This window comes from Triturus cristatus, chromosome 2_1 (assembly GCF_964204655.1).
Source record: "Triturus cristatus chromosome 2_1, aTriCri1.1, whole genome shotgun sequence".
Classification (NCBI taxonomy): Eukaryota; Metazoa; Chordata; class Amphibia; order Caudata; family Salamandridae; genus Triturus; species Triturus cristatus.
Window position 1 is genome coordinate 265175389 of NC_140581.1, and position 22542 is coordinate 265197930.

Sequence of the window (22542 nt, forward strand, 5' to 3'; positions counted from 1 at the left end):
TAACTACCAGTAAATTTTTAAATGGAAACAACACTTCATTCATGAAAGGTAGAGATTGAGAGCAACTAACGTGTGTTGAAAACATATGTTACAAATGGATTGTGGTTTAAATCGAAGTTCAAAAGATATGAGAAAAACTAAAGCTTATCATTACAATATATTATTCACATGTGAATTTCTGTGCACAAGCCGAAATTAAAAAGTTGTCATGTAGTGCCATTGACAATTTCCATATAAACAGGAGGTTTTTAACATAAATGTATTTAATGCAGAAGTTCAGTGAAAGTTCTGAAACATTATGCAATGTCGAAGAATGTATAATGAGTGGGTGACACACAAATGGTATTTGTAAGTGTTGTTGTAATGGTGTACTCCATTCTGCTAATTTCAGGAATACATTTAAGAGGTATTTTTATAAACATGCCTTATGCATAGAGGTGAAGCTTTTGACTTAACATCTGTGTCAGGTTAAGTATTTTAGATTAGGTATTTTAGAGGTAAATCTCATTAAGGTAAATAAATACCAAACAGTCTTCTGAATAGTATTCAAGGATTAATAAATTGCTGATCGTATTCATTTATGAAGAGAAATTATGTTTCTTACACATCTAAATACCCTTAAAAACTAAATGTAGATGCTTTCATTGAAATGGTTTATGTGATGCATGTTTTGGACAGTTAGGCTCATTACCTCTACAGAGGGGTTAGAGAGTTGGGTCTAGGTGTAGCACACTTAATACCTTCCAATGTGAAAAGAGCATAACAAACTGTTACATTCATTGGATGATGTCATCAGTGATGTCATTTAACTTGACAAGACGGCTGTTGGGCCATTGGCAGCAGCCTACATCTTCATTTGGGCCACTGCCTGTGATAAGAAATCAGCATGGAAGGTTTGATCAGTGAGTGTTCCCTCTGCAGATTGCCGCTCTAGGCCGTGGGGCAGATCTTCCTCTTTGATGGTGATTATAGCTCCACGCTGTATAGGCCACATGTTGGCAGCAGCTGTCTCCTGGTCACACTGCTGTGGTACTGGGCGGTGCGCTGTTGTCCTGTCATTAGTTTTTCCCACACAGTTCACCATGTTTTGGAGCCCAGATTATCCCTTATGTTTTGAGTTTGCACAGGCTTGCAGTCAACTTCTTCTGGGTGCTCAACAAAAAGGACACACAATTGGGCCTCGCCTTCTCGACACCCTTGTCTCCTACAGAGCGAGGTATTCTCCATACCTCTATGAGAAGGCAGGCAGGCTTTAAGGTTCCAGACAGACCCACAGCTTCCACAGCAAGTTGTACAGGCTTCAGATATCCCTTCAACTTAAAAAGACTGGCTTCAATTTGGCTTCCATGGGAGCAGGGTCAGGACTGATTTGCATATGGCTGGATCTAAACTGGAATGGCATGGTGTCCCAAAACAATGATGGATTTAGGCCCAGATCTCTGCACTGCAGGTGAATGTTTGACATTGTTTCAGCATTCCGTCCATCAATTATTCTTTTTGCATTTACCGATGTAAGTGGGAAGGGTATGCCCAGACATGGGTCCTGTGCTCACCATTCCACTGGAGTCAAACTAGCCTGGCTGATCAGGGGTGATACCCTGAAACCGGTCCCAGGATGCATGTTTCCTATCTAGGGAAGACTGAACTGGCAGTTCGGGCTGGATTGTTCTTATGGGGAGCAGTGTTAAGACTGATTTGCATATGGCTGGAACTAATCTGGAATGGCTTGGTGTCTAAGAAAACAATGGATTTAGGCCCAGATGTCTGCACTAAAGGTGAATGTTTGACATTATTTCAGCATTCCGTCCATCAATTGCTGTTTTTGAATCCACAAAGGTTGGCAGAGCTCCTTAAGCCCACTTCCAAGGATCCAGGACTGGGGTGGCACCACTTAGCAAGGTAAACTCACAGATGGCAGAGTCCAGGTGCAAGTGCAAGGTTGTTGAAAGCCTGTTGTGTCCCTAAGGCTTCAGATCAGGAGGCCAGCCAACTAGTCCATGGAGTCACTCTGGGTTCAAGAGATGTATGTGCTGTCCTTCTCACCGAAGCAAGAGGGCAGCAGTCCTTCAGAGCACAGTCCTTTGCAGTGGCACAACAGTCCTTCTTCCAGGTAGAGTATTTACAGGCAGCAGCGGTCCGTGGAGGGAGTTCCGTGGGGCGGTGAGGCGGGGTGGGGGAGGGGCAGGGTGGGGAAATGTAAACACCGTAATATGGATGAACGGAGGTAAGTACACATTTAAATAAATAAAACGAATTTCGTTGCGCGCGCTGCATCGTATTTTGCGATGCAGCACGCGCAAAGGAATTCGTTTTATTTATTTAAATGTGTACTTACCTCCGTTCATCCATATTCCAGTGTTTACATTTCCCCGCCCCGCCTCACCGCCCCACGGAACGCCCTCCACGGACCGCTACTGTTTACAGGTCCAGAAGTGTACTGAAGTGGTGGTATCTGAATTCTCCAGTATTTATGCCCAGTTGTGCATTTGAAGTGAGTAGAAGCTTCTTGAGGCAGACCTTTGAAGCGCACAGGTGCCCTTCCTTCCTGTCCTTGGCTCCAGACTAACTATGGAGGGTATGCAGCCCTTTATGTGGGGGCAAGACACAGCCTATTCAAGTGTTAGTGGGGTTGGGCCCAGCTCCTCCCTCCCATCCTACCACTTATGGCCCATTCAGGCACACCTACGTTCCCTTTTGTGTAGGAGGAATACGCAAACCGCAACTGTCAGCTACACCCAGTCATGTGACCCAGAGAGAGGCTGCAGGCACAAAATGGCTAGGTCAGGAAAATGCCAACTTTCTAAAAGTGGCATTTTCAAAATTGTAATTTAAGAAACCAACTTTACTATAAGCTGAGATTTTCCATTACAATTCCAAACATGAACTGTTTACCTGTTTCCCATTTGTAAATTACACATATAAAATGTTATATGGTAACTCCAGTGTTATACGATGGGAGAGGTAAACCTTGCAGTAGTGAAAAACAAATGTAATAGTTGTCACTACCAGGACATGTAAAATTTAAAAGTTCATGTCCTACTTTTTAAATGCATTGCACCCTGCCTTCTGTGTGGTCCAGAGAGGAGACATATATGTATTCAAAAGGAAGGTATGGGCCTGGCAAAAGGTTTATTTTGCCAGGTTGAAATGTCAGTTTAAAACAGCACACACAGGCAGTATGACAAGCCTGAGTCATGTTCACCTGTAGCATCCAATTGTCATGCCTTGGATACATACAGTACCACTTTACTGGGGACTTATAGGTGTATTAAATATGCCAATTGGGTATAAACCAATCTTACCATGTTTTAAGCAGGGAGCACAAGCACCTTAGCACTGGTTAGCGGTAGTAAAGAGTGCAGAGTCTTAAAACCAGCAAAAACAAAGTCAGCAAATAGGAGCGTTGAAGTTAGGGGGTAACCCACTCCAAAGATGCCTGGTCTAGCATGTCCCCCCCCCCCCCAGTTGAAATCAGTGAGAACTACCCAACCCCTTGAGAGTTCTTGACACTAAGGTGGAAATACCTGGAGAGACCATCAGCATTGGCATGGTCTGTTCTAGGATGGTGCTCCACCAAAAAGTCCATTCCCTGTAGGGAGATGGACCACTTCAACAGTTTGGGATTCTGCCCCCTCACCTGCATTAGCTCTCTGAGGGGGTCTATAATCTTCCTGAGCCCCGAAGTGAGACCAAACAGGTATGGTGTCAGCTGCTTCATTGTCCTGACCGCAGCAGAGGCTTCCGTCTCTATTGCACTCCATCTCTGTTCCTGGGGCAGTAACCTCCTACTAATGTACTACAGGTTTAGCCAGGCTTTCCCAGTTCAGCTGTGAGAGCACAACCCCTATACCATTCTCTCAGGCGTTCATCTGGAAAATTCATTCTTTGAGAAGTCAGGGGCCTTGAGCACAGGTGTTATGCATATGTCATCCTTCAGGGTGTCAAAGTCATTCTGGCATGGCTCCGTCCAGGTCACCTGTCTGAGCTGCTTCTTAGAAGTCAACTCTGTCAAGGCGGCAACTATGTGCCATATCCCTTGACGAATCTCCTGTAGAAGCCAGTGAAAACCGAACAAGACTCTCACCTCCGTCTGGGTCTTGGAGGGGGTTCCAAAGCCATTATGTTTTCAATCTTAGACTGAAGGGGCTGCACCTTGTCTCCTCCCACTTGGTGACCTAAGTAGATCACTGAACCCTGCCTTACCTGGCACTTACTAGCCTTGTAGGGCCTGCCCTCTGCAGAGCCTGAAGCTCTTTCCTGAGGTGGCACAGTGGTCCTGCCAGTTAGAAGTAAAGACTTTAATGTCGGCTAGATAGGCAGCTTGGAAGCTCTCCAACCCAGCCAGGACCTGGTTGACCAATAATTGGAAGGTGGCAGAGGTGTTCTTCAGTCCAAAGGGCATTACCCAGAACTGGTAAGGCCCTTCTGTGGTAGAGAATACCAATAACTGGCCTCCTTGGTTAAGGCAACCTGCTAGTACCCAGATGTTAAACCAAATATGTTGAGAAGCTTGCCAGCTCCCATCTGTTTTATGAGCTCACCAGCTCTGTCAGTTTTGGTGACCGCATTGAGCTCCCGATTTTCTACACAGAACCTAAGTTATGGGATAGCAACTCAAGAAGCAGCCTTGGGGACAAGCACCATTGGGCTGGGCCAAGGACTGTTAGTGAGCTCAATAACCGAGTAATATCCTGCTTAATGCTGGCTCTCACCTTATCAGACAGCCTGTAGATATTACTGTACACAGGCATGCTGTCCCTAGTATCAATATAATGTATCCTCCATGTAGTGAGTTCTGTGGTAAGGGAGAAGAGAGAGGCAAACTTCCCCAACAACTGGCAGCAGTCTCTCTGTTGTTCTTGGGTCAGGGTAGGGGAGAGGGTTACACTCTCCACTGACCCCTCCTGCTCCTTGAACGAAAGGAGGTCGGTGAGAGGTTCACTCTCCCCACCAACCCATCAGCTGTGACCAGGACCATGGTTACTGTGCAATCTCGAAGTGCGGCTTGAGGCGACAGACGTACAGAACCCTTATAGGGTTCTTGGGAGTGTTGAGTTCCACCAGGTAGATGACCACACTCTTGCATGGTTTCCCCTCATATGGCAAAGATTAGAGGTCTTGCTGGGCCCTGGCCCCCACAGGCTCCTTCACCCACACTTTTTGGCTAAACTGAAACTCGACCATATTGGCCTTCTGGTCATACCACCATTTCATGACCGGCTTTTAGATTCTCTTCAGCTTTCTTTCAAAAGCACTTAATCTGTGGACGGAGTGCAAGCATGTAGCTGACTCCATCCTGGTGGGCCTTCCTGGCAGCTTGCTCCATCAGACTAAGAGGCCCTCTCACAGGGTGTCCATACAGAAGTTCACAGAGGCTGGAGCCAATCCCCTTTTGCGGTACCTCTTTGTAAGCAAACAAAAGGCATGGCAAGAAGACATCCCACTTCTGCTTCAAGAGCTCCAACAGGCCCATGATTATGCTTTTAGTGTTTTGTTGAACCTCTCAACACGGGATTTCCAACTAAGAGGTCAAGTTATCCTCCTCAGCTGAAGGCTGCATTTCATGTAAGCCCTCTTCTTGTCCTTCCAACTCATTATCCACTTCTGTGGATTCAACCAATGACTGGTGAGCTTCCTCACCGCTGATCACCAACGCAAGAAATTAGGTTGAGGGTTGACTGGGGTGTGAGCCCTGGTCAAGCAGCAACCACAGCCTTTATCAGGGTGAGGCACAAGCCAACCCTAAATTACCTGTGCTCAACCATCTGGTAGCTTAGCACAGAGCAGTCAGGCATAAGTTAGAGTCAAATGTATAAAGTTTTTACGCAACCATTCAAACAGTAATAAAGTGAAAATACCACACAAAAAAGAACCCCACATCAAATTAGAAAAATAGAGTGATTTTTGAAGAAAAACACAAGATCAGAATGGCAAAAACCAGTAGAAACGGAGATATGTAATTTAAAAGATTTTAGTGAAAATAGTTCCAAAAAGCACAAAGCACCAACTGTGGATATCTGATCGTGCCAGATCCGGACAAAGTCACAAGTTCCAGCTGATCGTACTCGGGTGCTAGCTGACTACAGGGACCCAGTTAGGCACGCTGAACAGGGTACCTTAATCCAGGTTTGCAGAGCATTGTGAGGATCCTTGTTGAAGGTGCATCACGCACCTGCAGTGATGCGTCATTTCCGAGTGGCAGTGAGGCTGCGATACGAGGGCCTGCGTCGTTGTTGAGGAACCCATAGATTGGACTTATGATGCAAAGTCTGGTGTTGAGGATGCCATGCACAGTTGGGGTGATTCATGGGTTCCCAAAAGCTGTGAGACTGCGATGTAGATTCCAGCATCACCATTGAGGCTGCCGTCAATGAGGAATGCGAGGGCCTGTGCTGAGGATGCGTCTCGCAATGGCAGTTCCACAGGCGTTGCAGGCTGCAGGGGCAATTTGGGTCTTTGCAATGAGTCCAATTCACACTGCAGCAGAGATGCGTTGGTTATGCTCCCGGTTGCACTGCACATCAGAGGAGATGGATCGACTCCTCTGGATCCACAGAGGCTGGCAGGGAACCTTCAGTCTACTTCCAAGGGTCCAGGACAGTGGTGGCACCACTTGGTAGAGGAGACTTACAGATGGAAGAGTCCAAGTGCAGGTGCAAGGTTGTTGGAAACCTGTTGTGCACCCGAGCCTTCAGATCAGGTGGCCAACCAACTAGCCCTTGGAGTCACTCTGGGTTCAAGAGAAGCATGGCCAGTCGTTCTCACCCAGATTTAAGGGCAGCAGGTCAGCACTGCAGGGCTGCTGTCATTCAGAGCAGCGGTCCAGCAGAGTGGCAGTCCTTTCAGCAGCACAGCAGTCCTGCTTCCTGGCAGAGTATGCACAGGTCCAAAAGTAAACTGAAGTGGTGGTATTTGAGGTCCAGTACCCAGCTGTGCCTTTGAAGTGGGGAGAAGCCTTTGAAATGCACAATAGTCCTGCCTTCCTGGCCCTGGCTTCAGACTAACTGCAGGGGGTATGCAGCCCTTTGTGTGGAGGCAGGACACAGCCTATTTAAGTGTAAATGGGGCTGGGCCCAGTCCCTCCCTCCCATCCTGCCGGTGATGGCCCTTCCAGACACACCTAAACTCTCTATTGTATGTGGCTGTCTAGGAGGATTGCATCTGTCAACTACACCCAGTCATGTGACCCAGAGACAGCCTGCAGGCACCAAATGGCAGAGGCAGGAAAATGCAAGTTTCTAAAAGTGGCGTTTTCAAAATTGTAATTTAAAATCCAACTTCACCATAAGTTAGGATTTTTAATTACAATTCAAAATACACCAAAACATGAGCTGTTCACCTGTTCCCATTTTGAAATTACACTTATAAAATGTAATAAGATAATTCCAGTGTTATCCTATGATAGAGGTAGGCCTGCAGTAGTGAAAAACAAATGCAAGAATTTTTCACTATCAGGACATGTAAAACTTAAAAGCATATGTCCTATTGTTTAAATGCATTGTCTGGTGAGGCATATCAGAAGTCTGCTTTGGGTGTTATGTTATGTTATTAAAATGTATAGAGTGCGCTTATACCCTAAGGTGTCTGGGTGCAAACTGCACATGAGGACAAATTGAATCGCCCTAGTTTCGGAAAAGGCAGGTCTTAAGTTCTTTCCTGGAGGTAAGTAAGATAGGGATGGCTCTAATGTGAGGTGGAAGACTGTTCCATAATGTGGTTGTACCAATAAAAAAGCTTCTTCGGCCCCAGTTACATTTTCTGTCAGAGTTGTGGCACCCATGGAACGTAGCTTTCTACTGGGAGTGTACCATTGATATATATGCTTAAGAAACTCAGGGCCAGGATGATGCAGTGTCTTGTGGGCAATTCAGAGAGCTCCAAATTTGAAACAGCTCCTTACTAGGAGACAGTGGTGCTTTCAGATACTGGGGGAAGAGAGAGTGGAACTTAGGCAAGCCTAAAGTCATTCTGAATTTTTAACTAGCTGAAGTTTGTTAATGTATTTTTAATGAAGGTTCATTAAAAGGCGGGGGCCCTAGAGGGCGCGCAAGCAGCATGGCCGCACACACGTGAGGCTCCTGCAGCCTGGACTCATTATCCTGTACTTATCCTGGCTAACTGACCGCCTTCCGAGCCACGACCGGGTGTGGATGTTGCTAATGTCCCCCTGCGGCTCCACTGAAAGTTTGGGAGCTGTGTGACCCCCGGGGACGGAGATAGCGGCGCTGCAAATTGGACCGTGCCCCTGGCTGCTGTGAAGTGGAGTGTACGGCTGGGCTCTGGCGTTACACGACTCCGGTGCGTCCCACGAGGCAGGTGGGCCTTGCAGTGTCCGCTGTTGCACCGGAGCCCTCGAGAGCGACGATCGCGGCATCTACTCGTCGGCGGGGCGCGGAGGGTGACGAAGGGGCACGAGACCTGCCTTATTTGCCTGGAGTGCCCCCCCCGACTTGGGACAACTTGTGGAGCGAGAGCGCTGTAGCGGATTGTGACGTTGGGGGCTCTTGGGAGATGCATGAGGGGTGGACCGCCGCCCCCCCCCCTCTGATGTGATCGTGCTGATTGGGGTGCTGCGGTGTGCCCCCCCCCCCGACGTTCTTCTCGTGCCTGGAGGCCGCAGCCTAATGTCGAAGTGAGACCTTTCCGAGTCTCCCGTTCCCGGGGATTTGGAGCCCCGGCTGAGGTGGGGCCCTCCTGCTGTGTTTACTTCCGTGGTGCACGGAGGCCTGTCGCCGAAGGCACTGCACCGCCGTTGCCTCGCAGCTGTTGTACCTTGTGGTGCTGGCGGCCGGAGTCGCGGTGCGACAGCGAAGACCTTGGTGTGGCGCCTGCAGCAGCTGTATTGAGCATGGACTGATCACTACCGCGGACGCTGCTGGCTGGCTCTGACCCCCCCCCCCACTCTGGTCCGGGGGTTGAGATCGTTGGCCCGAGGGCTTCCGTGCCCTGGGTGCCTTGGCCGCGTGCCTTCACCCTGCTACTGGGAGAGCGGCGACTACTGGGTGAGATGTACTGACCGGCGCAGTCCCGGTGGCGGAGAGGATTGACGCCAAGCTCCCCTTCTTGATTCCTCCCACGGTGACGGACTGGGCCACTGTCTGTGCGACTGCCACCGTGGTGGACAAGGTGGACCGCCTCTCTTCACGCGTGGATGCGTTTGCCCAGAAAATCGATGCCCACGAGGAACGTATCACCGAGGTCGAGCGGCGGATATCCGATAATGATGATACAACTGCGGCCCATTCTACGCAACTTACAAAAATGGACAATGTTCTTAGGGTCATCGCTGCTAAGAACAAGGAGTTGGAGGCCCGCAGCCGGCGCAATAACATTCGCGTGGTGGGTGTGCCAGAGTCCACCAATACAGGGCGCATGGAAGACTACGTGGAAAAGATACTGCTGGCCTCTATTGGCACGGAGACTTTCTCTAAACAGTTCATCGTGGAGAGGGCACACCGCTCCCTTGGGCCGCGACCCCGTCCTGGTGCCCCACCTAGGCCCATCATCGCGCGGCTCCTAAACTATCGAGGTCGCGATGCCGCGCTGCGGGCCGCGCGTATGAACCAAAACCTTTCTTGCGAGGGTGTCAGCTTCACCATTTACCCAGACTTCACGCCAGTTGTTCAAGAGCAGCGGCGCAAATTCGTTGATGTCAAAAAAAAGCTCTGTGCACTCCAAATTGACTACACATTGCTCTATCCAGCGAAGCTCCGAGTCACCCATCAAGCGAAGCAACATTTCTTCATCAACCCGCAACAAGTGGAGGATTTCCTGAAATCTCTGCGTCGAGTGCGGGATGCACGACTTGAAGAGGAGGATGCTACTCAGGGAGATAAACATTAACTGCTAACCTGCTGGTCACCTGGGCCTTGCCCCTGAACTAGTCTGCGGCTCCTCTGCCTTTTCCTGGTGACCTGTCACGCGAGCCCTTCTTGATGGGCGGCGTCAAGACTGATCGAAAATGTCCTGGTCGTGTGCTGGTCGGTGATCGGTAATGTATTCCAGGCACCACCCTTTCCCCCGCTTCCTGTGTCTCAGATGGGGAGCGGGCCGTAGTGGGTGGATATGTGTGCCCCTGGATGACCCTCGTAGGGTGTACCCCATTGACTAAATTGACTTGGTTGCTCCTGTTGAGCTCTTTGATGGTAATGACGGGTGGGGGGTGGGCTCTTTCTTCTGGCGAGTTGGGGCTGCTTCAGTGGGTGGGGGGTGGGGTTGAGGGCTTTAAGGCCTTGCCGGTTTCCTCCTTTCCCTTCCTAGGAGTTGATGGGTTGGTGCTCATAGGGGGTGCGAGGCTCTCCCTGGGGACTCTGTTGTGTGTACTCACGACTGGACTACGGCGAAGGCCGGGGGGCCCCTTCCGCTTACTGCTGGGCCCTTTAGCATTGTGCAGGATTTGACAGCCTTCTTGGGTTACGTTGCCCTGCAGGTGGGGGATCACACTGCGACCCCCAGGTTAGTCGCAAAGCCCCAAGTTCCTATGGCCAATTCTGCCGGCCGTGCCGGAAGGGCGTATAGCGCTGGGGGTGGTGGAGTACTGATCTTATATGGTCCGGGGCTGCGCGATAGGGGCGTAGGGTGGGCTCCTTTCCCTGGGATTCAGACTCTGCCCACCGGACTGGGGAGGCTGCATAGCGGGGCTGATCCCTGGGTGGAGGGGAGCATACCTAGTTTAAGGCTTTGTGGGATAGGCTGTTGCGCTCCCTCTTATCGCTTCGTGACTGCACTTTACATGGGGCGCAGGTTGGTACATTTGGCGGGGATGGGTGGGAGGTCGGGAATGTTTCTTAATGTTGTTCCATTGTTGGGCGCAGCTGTGCTCTGGGTGTTACTGTCCACAAAGGTGACGAAGGTCTATGCTGCGTGGGTTCGAAGAGGTCCCTTGGCAGGGCGTGTAGAGCACACAATTGCTGGAGGTGTATCCTATTGTGGCTTGTCGGCTGGTGAGTGCTCTGGAAGTACGGTACCTCTGAGCGAGATGAGTAGAGTGGATGTCGTGCATGGCTGGTTGGGGATGTGTGGGCGACAGCCCTATACCAATGCATCAGGTTTCTGTTTTGTACTGACCCGTCTATGGGGGACACTGACCTGAACATACTTACGTGGAACATCAGAGGCCCGGGTGACCCTCGAAAGCGTAGGCAAATCCTGTCCTATTTAGATCGCCATACAATACACATCGCGTTTCTTCAAGAGACCCACTTCAAGGCGCAGTCTGCTCCTACCTTTGCTGGTCGATGGGCGAAGTACACTGCATTTTCTTCCTACTCATCATACTCTCGCGGAGTTGCAATATTGGTCAAAAAAGGAACCCGCTTTATTCTGTCGGGTACAAAAGGTGACGCCCACGGTCGATACAGCCTGATGTGGGGTAGGCTAGGCCACAGGGCGGTTACCCTGGCGTGCTGCTATGGTCTCAATGTGGACGACCCTACCTTCTTTGCGGACCTGGGTGCAGACATAGTGGGTGTGGGCACACAACACCTCATATGGGGGGGTGATTTTAATGTCGCGCTCAATCCGACGGTGGACAGGTCCCACCCGGCCCCACATCATTATACCCGATCCAGGGGGGTGCTATTTGAGATCGTAGAGGAGCATAGACTTATAGACACATGGCGACACCTCCACGCGGAGGTCCGTGAGGGTACTCATTTCACGGCTCAGGCGCGCATCTGGGCTCGGCTCGACTATGTCTTTCTGGCCCCACAGCTTCATGCGGCGCTGGTTGCGGCGCGACATCTTCCGCGAACCTTCTCGGATCACGTGCCGGTACGCCTTACCTTGAGGGCTGCGGACCTCGGCCCCCCACTGGCGGCCTGGCGTCTGCAGCCCATGATGCTCCTCGATGCCCCTTTCCAGGAGGAGCTTCGGGAAGACTGCTTGGACTTCTTTAGGCGCAACAAGGACTCCGTGAAGGATGTCGAGACTATCTGGAATGCGTTCAAGGTGACCCTGCGTGGTCTGTGCATTGCAAAGGGGTCGGGTGTACTGAAGAGTATTATGGCGCGCCTGCGCACCTTGGAGACTGATCTTCGGGCGCTGGAGACGTCGTTGGCTGCAAATCCTGATGACGCCACGTTGGCAGGTATTCGGGACAAAGTCACAGAGTACACTGCTGAGGCTGCTAGGGAAACAAAGTTTAGAGGCAAATACTGGGTCGCTCGGAGTTATGGTGAGGGTGAGAGGCCGGGGAAAGCCCTTGCAGCGACAATGAGGCTGGTGCGACCGTCTAATACTATCATGGAGATTGTGGGGGCGGACGGCACGTTGTACAGAGATACTGCGCAAATTCTCAACGCATTTGTAGCACACTATCACGTGCTGTACGCATCTACCAGAGTTGGGGAGCTACAGCTGCACGACTACCTGGCAGATGTTTCCCTGGGATGGCTTAGTGACGCACAAAGAGAGTTTCTGAGTTCCCCCTTTGAGCTGGATGAGGTGCGAGAGGCAATCATGCACATGAGATCCGGCAGGACTGGATGGGATACCAATCGAATTCTACAAAACCTACATCGATTTTATGGCGCCGGTCTTAAGAGAGGTGTATGAGGATGCACTGGAGGTGGGCCACCTGCCCCCTTCGATGCGCATGGCCCTCATCACGTCGCTTCTTAAACCGGGGAAGGAGGCGAGTGACTGTGACTCCTACCGGCCACTTTCCTTGCTCAATTGCGATGTGAAAATCTTATCCAAGATCATAGCCACTCGCATTAACCTGCTCCTCCCTAACCTGATACTCCCCGATCAGGCCGGGTTTGTGCCAGGGCGGGCTACGTCCCATAATCTGCGCACCTTCTTCTCGATCCTCAACTCTGTGCATGATGACCTCCCCATGGCCGCCGTGTTCCTTGATGCCACGAAGGCTTTTAACTCCCTTGAATGGGACTATCTCTTCCAAGTGTTGGGGCGCATGGGATTCCCTAGCATATTTATCTCGTGGATCAAGCTATTATACATTGCTCCTACGGCAAAAGTGCTGGTGAACGGCCAGCTTTCTTCTGCGTTCCCTATTACCAGAGGCACCAGACAGGGGTGCCCCCTCTCGCCCCTGCTGTTTGCCTTGGCCATGGTGCCTCTGGCGGCCAAATTGCGGCAGCACCATTGTGACAAGGCTCTGAGATGTTTCCAGCGGCAGATATTGATATCCATGTACGCTGATGATATCACCCTCTACGTCCGCGACCCCAAGGATAATCTCAACCCAATCCTTCGGGAATTTATTCGGTTTGGCATGATTTCTGGTATCCAGATCAACTGGAACAAGTCGTGTCTGTTCCCCCTGACGGCCTCCACTGAGCGATTCGGGCTGGACTTCCCCCTTGCCTGGTGTGAGGGGGATTTTAAATACCTGGGCATCCGTATAGAAAAAAACAGGGAAGAGCTCATGAGGGCTAACTATGGTACAGCGATGTCCCGCATTGCGGATTGCGTTACTCGTTGGATCGCTTTGCCCCTTTCCATGGCTGGCAGGTCGTCATTGATTAAAATGGTGATTTTACCGCAGCTCCTGTACCTCTTTCTGAATATTCCCTTTTTTCCCGGTGCTTTTTTCTTTAAGCAACTACGCTCGGAACTCATCAGGCTACTGTGGGGCGGTAAGTCGCCCCGGCTCAAGTGGGAGATACTTATTAAGCCCTACGACCAAGGTGGGTTTGGCATTCCCAACTTTGAGCTCTACTACCATGCGGCCCAGGCGCACTACGCCTACTTCTGGATACGGCAGCCTAGATATATGCCGCAGCTTGCAGCCAAACACTGGCTGGCGCACCCCATTCCTATAGAGGGCGCGTTGTACATCCCAGTGCAGGGAACAGATAAGACGCCCACGACGTTGCTTAGCACGGTGACTGCGTGGAACAAGTTGGCTGCTACTCTCGGGATGGACCTGGTTTACGCGCCGCTATTGCCCCTTGCTTACCACCCGCATATGCCCTTGTTGCAGGAGGCGGGTTTCCGTAAATTACTTCACGCTATACATGTAGAGACGTGGGGGGACTTATACCATAATGGCACGTTCCGATCAATGGAGCACCTGTATGACGGCATACAGCCCTCTCCCCTCGATGTTTTTCTATACCTTCGCCTCCGACAGGGGTTGAGGGTGATCACGCCCTGCTTCCCACAGGAACCCCCGCATATGGCTCCGCTGCAGCGCATATTGAATGACGACACTCCAGCCAAGCTCGTTTCCAAAATATACCGATCGGTGCATTCCTCAATGCCAGCGCCGCAGCTGGCAGCCAGGGAGAAATGGGACCGAGAGTTGCCGGCCCCGCTGACGGATAAGCAGTGGCAATTTTGCTTAATGCAGACGAATCGCGTTTCCTCCAGTAGCCGGCTCAGAATTATCCATTACAAATACATTCACAGACTTTATTACACGCCGGCCATGCTTCACAGCTATCAGCTCCGCGATGATGATCGCTGCGAACGATGCCGGCCTCCCGGTGCGGACTTTCTTCACCTGGCATGGTCGTGTGCAGAGGTGCACCGCTATTGGTGCCGGGTGTTCGACGCGCTCTCAAAGATGATCGACACAGTGCTGGTGCCCTCACCTCTCCTTGCCCTACTGGGCTATGTAGAGCCTATACAGGCGACGCACCGCAAATTCATTGCGCTGGCTTTTTTGCTTGCTAAGAGGAGGGTGGTGTGTTGTTGGGGCAGAGGCAGGGCCCCAAAATTCAAGGACTGGATGCGGGATCTCGTATACTGTCAAGAACAGATATGTACGTACTCTGAGCTTATGCCACCTACGTCTAAGCCCACGGATATTTGGGCGCCGCTGCGATGCTATCTCCTAGCTGGGGCGACTGCCACGGACGACGTGTTATCAGCTGAGTGATCTCGGCCTGAGGACCTCGGGTGCTGGTGGGAATGGCTGCCCTGGGCTACTGATATGGTATGCTAGCACTGAGGGCGCTGTGGGTATGGGCCGCAAATCCGACTTACATGTTGTGCTCTTATTGTGGAGTGTGTTGTGTTGGGGTGCCCCCCCTGGGGTGTGGGAGCCATGCACTGACTTCTTTGGGTGATTAACTGGATGTTGTTCTGCACTGGTCTATGCTGCTGGTCTCGCCAACAATGCCTGAAATGTATTACCTTTTCTTACTCCATGCCTTCTATGTATCAATACTGTGGATTTTATGTACTCTTTGTCACTCTTTTGAATACAGCTGTATGTTTTGCACTAAAGTTTCAAAAATAAAATTAAAAAAAAAAAAAAAGGTTCATTAAAAGGACGTTGCGGTAGTCTAGCTTGGATAGCACTAGGGCGGTGATGACTCTTTTTTTAGTGTTAGCTGGAATGTAGGGCAGAATTGTCTTTATCATCATGAGGGTATAAAAGGATGAGGATGTAGGAGAGTAGGATCTGCTTCTTATAGTTACCCCCATTTTTTGCTGATGTTTCACTGTTTTTCGACTTTAGTCTGGCTGGGGCCCTGCTAACCAGGACCCCAGCCTAGCTGCTTCCTCTCTAAATTGATAACCAGTACTTTAGGTACACTCCAAATTGGATTCTGGGGTACCCTTATAAGTCCCTAGTATATGGTATACTATGTACCCAGGGCATAGGTACCCCACAGGCCTACCAGGGGCTGCAGCATGTATTATTCCACCCCTGGGAAGCCTTCCAAAATGACACCACAGGACTGCTACTGCAGCCTGGGTAAGGTGGTGCATGCACCCTGTACTGAGATATCCTCGAGGCACTCTCCCCGAACTATGGGATCATAAGATTGGACCGCCCTATAAACAGGGGGGGGTGGGATTGCGGTGATCCATGCACTATCGATAGAATGCGCCCTGGAATGGGTGGCAGTAGAGGCCAGTGAGGCGGGTCTCTTCACAATTGCAGCAGGCAGCTCCCATGTCATTAAAGGTCTGTTGATATATCGACCACCTGGCCCAATCTCACAGTTCGCGACCAGTCTTAGAGAACATGCCATACAATTAGCACTGCGATATGCCCAAGTGCTGGTGCTGGGCAACCTAAACCTTCACTTTGACGATAGGGATAATGTCCCAGCACAAGAGCTCTGTCAGGAGCTGGCCGCTCTTCATTTAGTGCTCCAATCCACTCTCCCGACTCATCAGCTTGGACACCTACTAGATCCCATTTTTGCCAACTGGGGGGAACTCAAGGTGGACACTCCGATTCCAGTCCCATGGACAGATCATTATATGGTTCCCTTTAGAATTTTGTTCCCAAAACCCAAACGGTGTTAAAATTAGACACAGTCAGACCCCAGAGAAAGTGGGCCACCTTCTCGGCAACTAAGTTCAATCTTGCTTTAATGCAAGGGGGGACCACTAGGTGGGAGTGATGTAGAAACTGCTTGTAGTGCCTTAGATCAACGTATTAATGAGGCGCTTGACAAGGTGGCGCCTTGGGCCTCCAGTGCTCCTAGGAGACAGGGTAGATCCGCACCCTGGTTCAACGAGGAGCTGAAGACCACAAAATCCTCCTGTAAACGTCTGGAACGTAGGTGGAGAGTAGATTTTTCTGATAATAGAAAGGCCACTTATAAGGCCAGTCTCAAGCACTATCACTCTTTAATAAGGAAGACGTGAGCTGCATACTACAATTTCGAAGACTGAACTAGCCGAGAACTCTTCCAGAGAGTTGTTTATGATCCTTAAAGAATTATCGTCTCTTGACAGAATCTCCTCCCCCAGTAATGGTTCAGTCGAGTCATGCAACCTGATAGCCGACTATTTCTCCAATAAGGTAGAGAGAATCTATTCAACCTTCCCGGAGGAGGCACGTAATGGGAGGTCCGATAGGCTAGGAGCTTGTAACATGGAGGAGGCTTCCTGCCTATCAAGCTTTAACCTTCCGTCCTTGGTCGACCTCCAAGCCTTAGCTTTGAGCATTAAGTCAGGCTCCCCGAAAGATCCTATGAAACCGAGAAATATGAGGGAGAGTATGGACATTCTGGCTCCCCATTTTAGGCACCTCATTAGACTCTCTTTTACTACAGGCGTAGTCCCCCAAAGGTGGAAAGAGGCAGTGGTTGTGCCCATTAAAAAAAAACCCGGGATCAGCTGCAGCCAGTTGGAGAATCTACGACCGATCTCACTCTTACCTTTCGTTGCCAAAATTGCGGAAAAAACAGTAAATGATCAATTAATACGGCACATGAACCAGGCCAACCTACTACACCCCACGCAATCAGGCTTTCGGGCTACATACTCCACAGATTCAGCACTGCTTTTTTCCACTGAAATCATCCGCAGACAGGTTGATGCAGGACAAACGGTGGTGCTGATCTTGTTAGACCTTAGCGCCGCGTTCGACACCGTGGCCTATCCCATTCTCCTGCAGCGTCTTAAGGAAAGTGGACTAGCCAACTTGGCACTGAAATGGTTAAGTTCCTTCCTCCAGGACAGGAGCTTTCAAGTATCCCAAGGGCCGTACTATTCCAAGAAAATCAGGCTGGGTCAGGGGGTCCCCCAGGGCTCTATACTAAGCCCTATGCTTTTCAATCTATATATGGCCCCTCTGTCCAAAAACATCGAAAAATACGGCATCAGTGTCGTGTCAAATGCAGATGACACGCAGCTTGTAGTATCTGTCCCAATCTCAGGAGGAAGCTGCCGCTAACTTCTCCGCGTGCCAACAAGAACTTACTGTCTGGATGGCTAACAACTGCTTAAAGTTAAATGGTGACAAGACCGAGGTACTAATTGTGGGTAAGGTCACCGCGCTATGGACTCCCAGATGGTGGCCACAGACCTTGGGCACCACCCCCGCCCCTAAGGAGCAGGTAAAGAGCCTGGAGACTCCAAGCTCTCTTCTGACCACCACACCAGGACTGTTGCGGGTAAGTGCTTCGGCATAATGAAAGGCCTCCGGAAGGTCCTAGATGTGCTTCCGGGTTCTGCCATGAAAACCCTAGTCCACGCACTTGTCACCTCTCGAATGGACTATGGGAATGCTCTCTACTTAGGTGCCAGTAGCAAGAGCGTTCAGAGATTACAATATATTCAAAACACGGCTCCCCGCCTAGTCCTGATGCTTCCCAGGAGAGCCTCGTCCAAAAATGCTCGAACCACTCTACATTGGCTCCCAGTTAAGGAAAGAATCCTACTTAAGGCCCTATGCATTAGTCATCGAATCCTGATGAGGAAGGGTCTGAATTACCTTCATAACCTACTGTCCCCCTACACTCCTACCAGGGCCTTACGTTCTTGGGGCTCGTGGCTGGTTCAAGTCCCAGATATAAAAAGAATAAGAATGGAGGGCCGATCCTTCTGCTACCTGGCCGCTAAACAGTGGAACGCACTTCCTGTGGAGCTGCGGATGGAACAATCCGAAAGCACGTTCCGAAAACAATTGAAGACTTGGCTCTTCCAGCCATAGCGCTCTTATCCGTGTCTCTCCCTGCTTCTTATCGCCTTTCATGTAGCACCATCCGGCTGCAGCGCGGGGACACACTAGTTAGTGTAACCAGGCGCTTTGCAAGCTCTTCTATTATTATTATTATTATTATTATTATATAGGTTCACTATATCTCTCCATATCACTGCACTTATAACCCAGTCACCCTTATGGCAGGCCTTACCAATCCTGAAGGCAGGGTGCTGGGTTTTATGTGAGAGGGCACCCATGCATGAGCAGAGCCCCTCTGCAGCCTTCGGAACCTTTATTCCGGGGTTGTTTGTGATGCAGCCAAACCATTTACTCTTAAGTGCATTATCACCAAACGGTAAATGCTAACTTTGGAATGGCTGCATGCAAACATGTTGTGTTTGGTGTCAAACACCTTGGAATCATACCCCCACACCAGTAACTGGTGTGGGAGTATGATCCCACCCTAGAGGCAGAGATGTGACAGCACCGGGTTTAGTGTACTAGGTTTGGGTGGGTGCACTCCAAGAGTGCTTTGGGGGCACTGGGGGCCCATTTGGTGTCCCTGTGCATAGTCCAGCTCAAACTGGTTGCAGGGTCTACCAGCCCCTGCTCTGGCAGGAAACTGGACAAAGGAAATGGGTGTAGCCACCCTTCTTTCCTGACCCTCCCATAGGTGGGTCCCTAGAGTTTGCCCAACCCCTTCCTTCGGTATGAGAAAGGAACCCCTGGCTACAGGACTTTAGATTACACCTGGACGAAACTCTGATACTGAATCCTGGAACTGCGACGATCTACATTGAACTAGATTACTGAAGAATCTCCCTTGGTGTAAAGGAGTTACTCCCCTGCAAGGCAGGCACTAAAGACGCATCTGACTGGTTTGCATCTCTGAAGCTCCCGCCGGACTCCGAAGAATTTTGCAACACAGGATGCGGGTTTCCGTGGTCTTAAAGGTCGATCAGTGCCCACAACAAGTCTGAGGCCCATATCCCTCGTGGCGACCGTGTAACCCGAATCCCTGGACACCGCGTCACTTTGCAGAAGCATCAGGTTTCCACGACTACTGCAGCTGAGCTTTGGGTTACTTGTAGCCCTCACCCCGTGCAGCATTTGCTCCGAAGATTGCCCACCTACACTCCACGAGTGTTCCGTGAGCTGGCCCTTTGTGTTTTTTCTCGAGGTCCCTTCGCGATCCCTGGTCCGCCAACTGATGGGTCTCTGTGAAGGCAAATTTAACTCTAATTGGGCTTACCTGGTTGCTTCAGACGTGCCCTGACTCTCCATCGCTTGGGGAGTCTGCAGGACCTTGCTGGTCCGCACCGAAGCATCTTTTCTCTTCCTGCGTGGGTTGCTATTGCCAAGACTTGCTGGGTCCAATCCGGGCACCGACACTGCAGCACTGGACATCCTTCATGGGACATCTCGAATCCAGCTCCTGGTCATGGTCGAAGCCTCCTGCTCCTCGTGGCTGCAGAGTAAAGCTTCACCTCTTCACACCTGAATCACCTGACATCAGTGGGCATTCATCTATCGTACCCCTGGTCACTGGCAAGTGACCCAGACTCTCTCCCCTCTGCCTTCAGGTTCTTCTGATCTTCGATCCAGGCTTGGATCACACCGAACACTTTTTTCCTTCCCGGCAGCAGCACTTTGCAGCAGATCGCCATTGAAATCAACGGCGATTCTGGACACCATTTGACACCTATGCACCCGGCTTCCCTGGGTGAGGTAGCTTGAGTACTCCGGTGCTTCCGTGGGTGCTGGCCCTAGAATTCCCTAAGTCTAAAGGGGTTTGCTCAAAGTCCTCTCCTAAGTGTCCTTAACTTCTAAAATTCCAACCGCGACTTTCCCATAGAATAGTACGGGGCTCGCGCCTGTGTTCTCACACTGCATGCGTCCCCCGTGGGTTTCCTGTGTCACTACCTTGGGTGGTTCCTTGGGGTCCCAGCGATTCTACGTGCTCTAGGCACTGTGTCTAGTCAAGTCATGGTTCTTATACCACTTTCTTAATATATGATTTGGTCCGCACCTAGGGCCCATTGTATATTGTGCTATTTACTGTCGTTTTAGAACTGTATTATTGTGTATCTTGGACTCTAATCTCATGAAGAGATTAGTAGTGAGTGTTTAGAAATAAATACATATATTTTATATATACCTTGTGTGGTTCTCCTTTCATTTAGTGATTCAAGAGGTTATAATCTGGTAAACCAAGCTGCTTTACACTCCTTCAAGACTTAGCCTGAAGGCTGCTCTCCATAGCTACCACTAGTATAGCTTTCAATAAAGGTTGTCTTTAAATCTATCATCAATAAGGGTTGTTTGGACTGGTACAAGGTGCCCACTATAACTAGTGGACAGCATATGCCAGGCCAGCTTCTCACAGAGGAGACTACAGCTGAAACCTGAGCATCATAGTTAAGCTTATCGTCAATGAGTATGCCTAGGTTTTTAGCCTTGGGCACTGGAGCAGAGGGGGGAGCCTAAGTCAAATGCCAACAGGAGGGGTACCTAAGAGGTGAGAGATTGCCAGATGTTATCACCTCTCTGTTTTACCAAAGTAAAGCTTCAGGCAGTGCCTGTTCATCCAGAAGTTGATTGCGCTCATGGTGTCCTGAAATCAAGATGACAGCCCAGGATCATCAGTAAGGGCTGACACTACAATTTTAGTGTTATCTGCATAAGAGGTAATAGAAAAGTAAAAACCTTTGGCTATAGTGGCTAGTTCAGAGACATAAATATTGAAAAGAGTGGGACTTAGCGAGGATCCCTGAGGGCCCCCGCAAGGAAGTGAGAAACAAGTGGACTCAAAGCCACCCAAGGCTACAGATTGTTCCCTATTGGACAAGATGGAAGTCCTTAACCCTAAGTTCAGCCAACCCTTATAATTAAAATCTTGCGGTTGACTGTATCAAAGGATGCAGCCAGATCGAGGAGAACAAGAGATGCCCAGCCTCAATTGTCTAAGGCTGCTCTTATTTCCTCTGTGGCTTTGATAAGTGCTGTTTCCGTACTGTGTCCAGGTCTGAACCCAAACTGAGTTGGGTCTAGGAGATGATTTTCTAGGATGAAGTGGGTAAGCTGCGATTTAGATTTTTTTCACGATTTTAACCGGAAGGGGGAGGCTGGAAATAGGCCAGTAGTTATGGGGGTCTGAAAGGTTCAGGCTTTTTTATTTTTTTTAATGGGAGAATAGAGGTTTTTTTCCACATTGAGGAAAAGACTCCTGTGATAACCATGGAGTTAAAGGTGGCTGAGAGGTTGTGTCAGGGGACTAACTTGTAAACATTCAATTGCACGGGAGCAGAACGACGTTAGGTCCCAATGCCCTCCTCAGAACACTTCCTGTAGGATTCTTAAGTCCGTTCCAGGTAAGTTCCAGGGTGGGAAAGGGGTTGGGACAGAGAAGAGACAGCTCCAATATCTGCCTGTAGCTTCTTCTTTCTTCTTACAGGTCTGACGATAAGTACATCAAGATTAGAACTCACTCAACTTTGGTTACAAGTCTTACTCTTTACTCTACATTGATTCCTTGTCTTACCAGAGTGTCTTTTGAAGCTTGCTACTCTTCTTACTTCTCTAAAACCTTTTACTGGGAAGAGAAGTCTTCACTCCACGCTCTTTCTGCTACAGGGGCGTACTGCTCAGGACTGTTCTGTATCCCTTACACGAGAAAGAATACTTCGTTAGAGTTATGAAGCAATTAATCTTACTGAGGATATGTCTTCCCAGTCTACTTATAACTTACTGTTCCTGGGCGTGAGTGAGGTGTTGAAATTGGGTTCTGTTTTTTATGAAGAATATTGCTTGAAAAATCTTCTTTCCAAATCAAATTAAGAGAGAATATTTTAATGGTAGCCAAAAATTGTCGAGGAAGTCTCCCTCCTGATTTTCCTTTTTATCTAGTTGAAATGGTGTTACACTACCATGGATTCTTTTATTAAATATTCAAGAACGAGGGGGAACCGCTAAATGTTCTAGGAATTGCCTTCTTTTTAGTTTTATGCACCTTTGTTTTCGCTCTGCTAGAGATGGGCTATTTACCAGGCGAAGCACAGAACACACGTGCTTTTATTTGGCTTCGCTACAGCTCAGAGAAAACCCTTCTCCTAAGCAGACGCGAGGAGACTCCCAGAAGAATCGCGAAACTCTTCTAGCTTTCTCCTCTCGTACCTCCTGAT

General features: G+C 49.8%; 1 protein-coding gene across 1 annotated transcript in view; it reads left to right on the top strand.

Moving 5' to 3' along the window:
• Window positions 1–22542, top strand: part of SPEF2 (sperm flagellar and cilia associated 2) — a 1083747-nt gene that overhangs the window by 338237 nt on the left and 722968 nt on the right. The gene's annotated exons all lie outside the window — the stretch shown is intronic.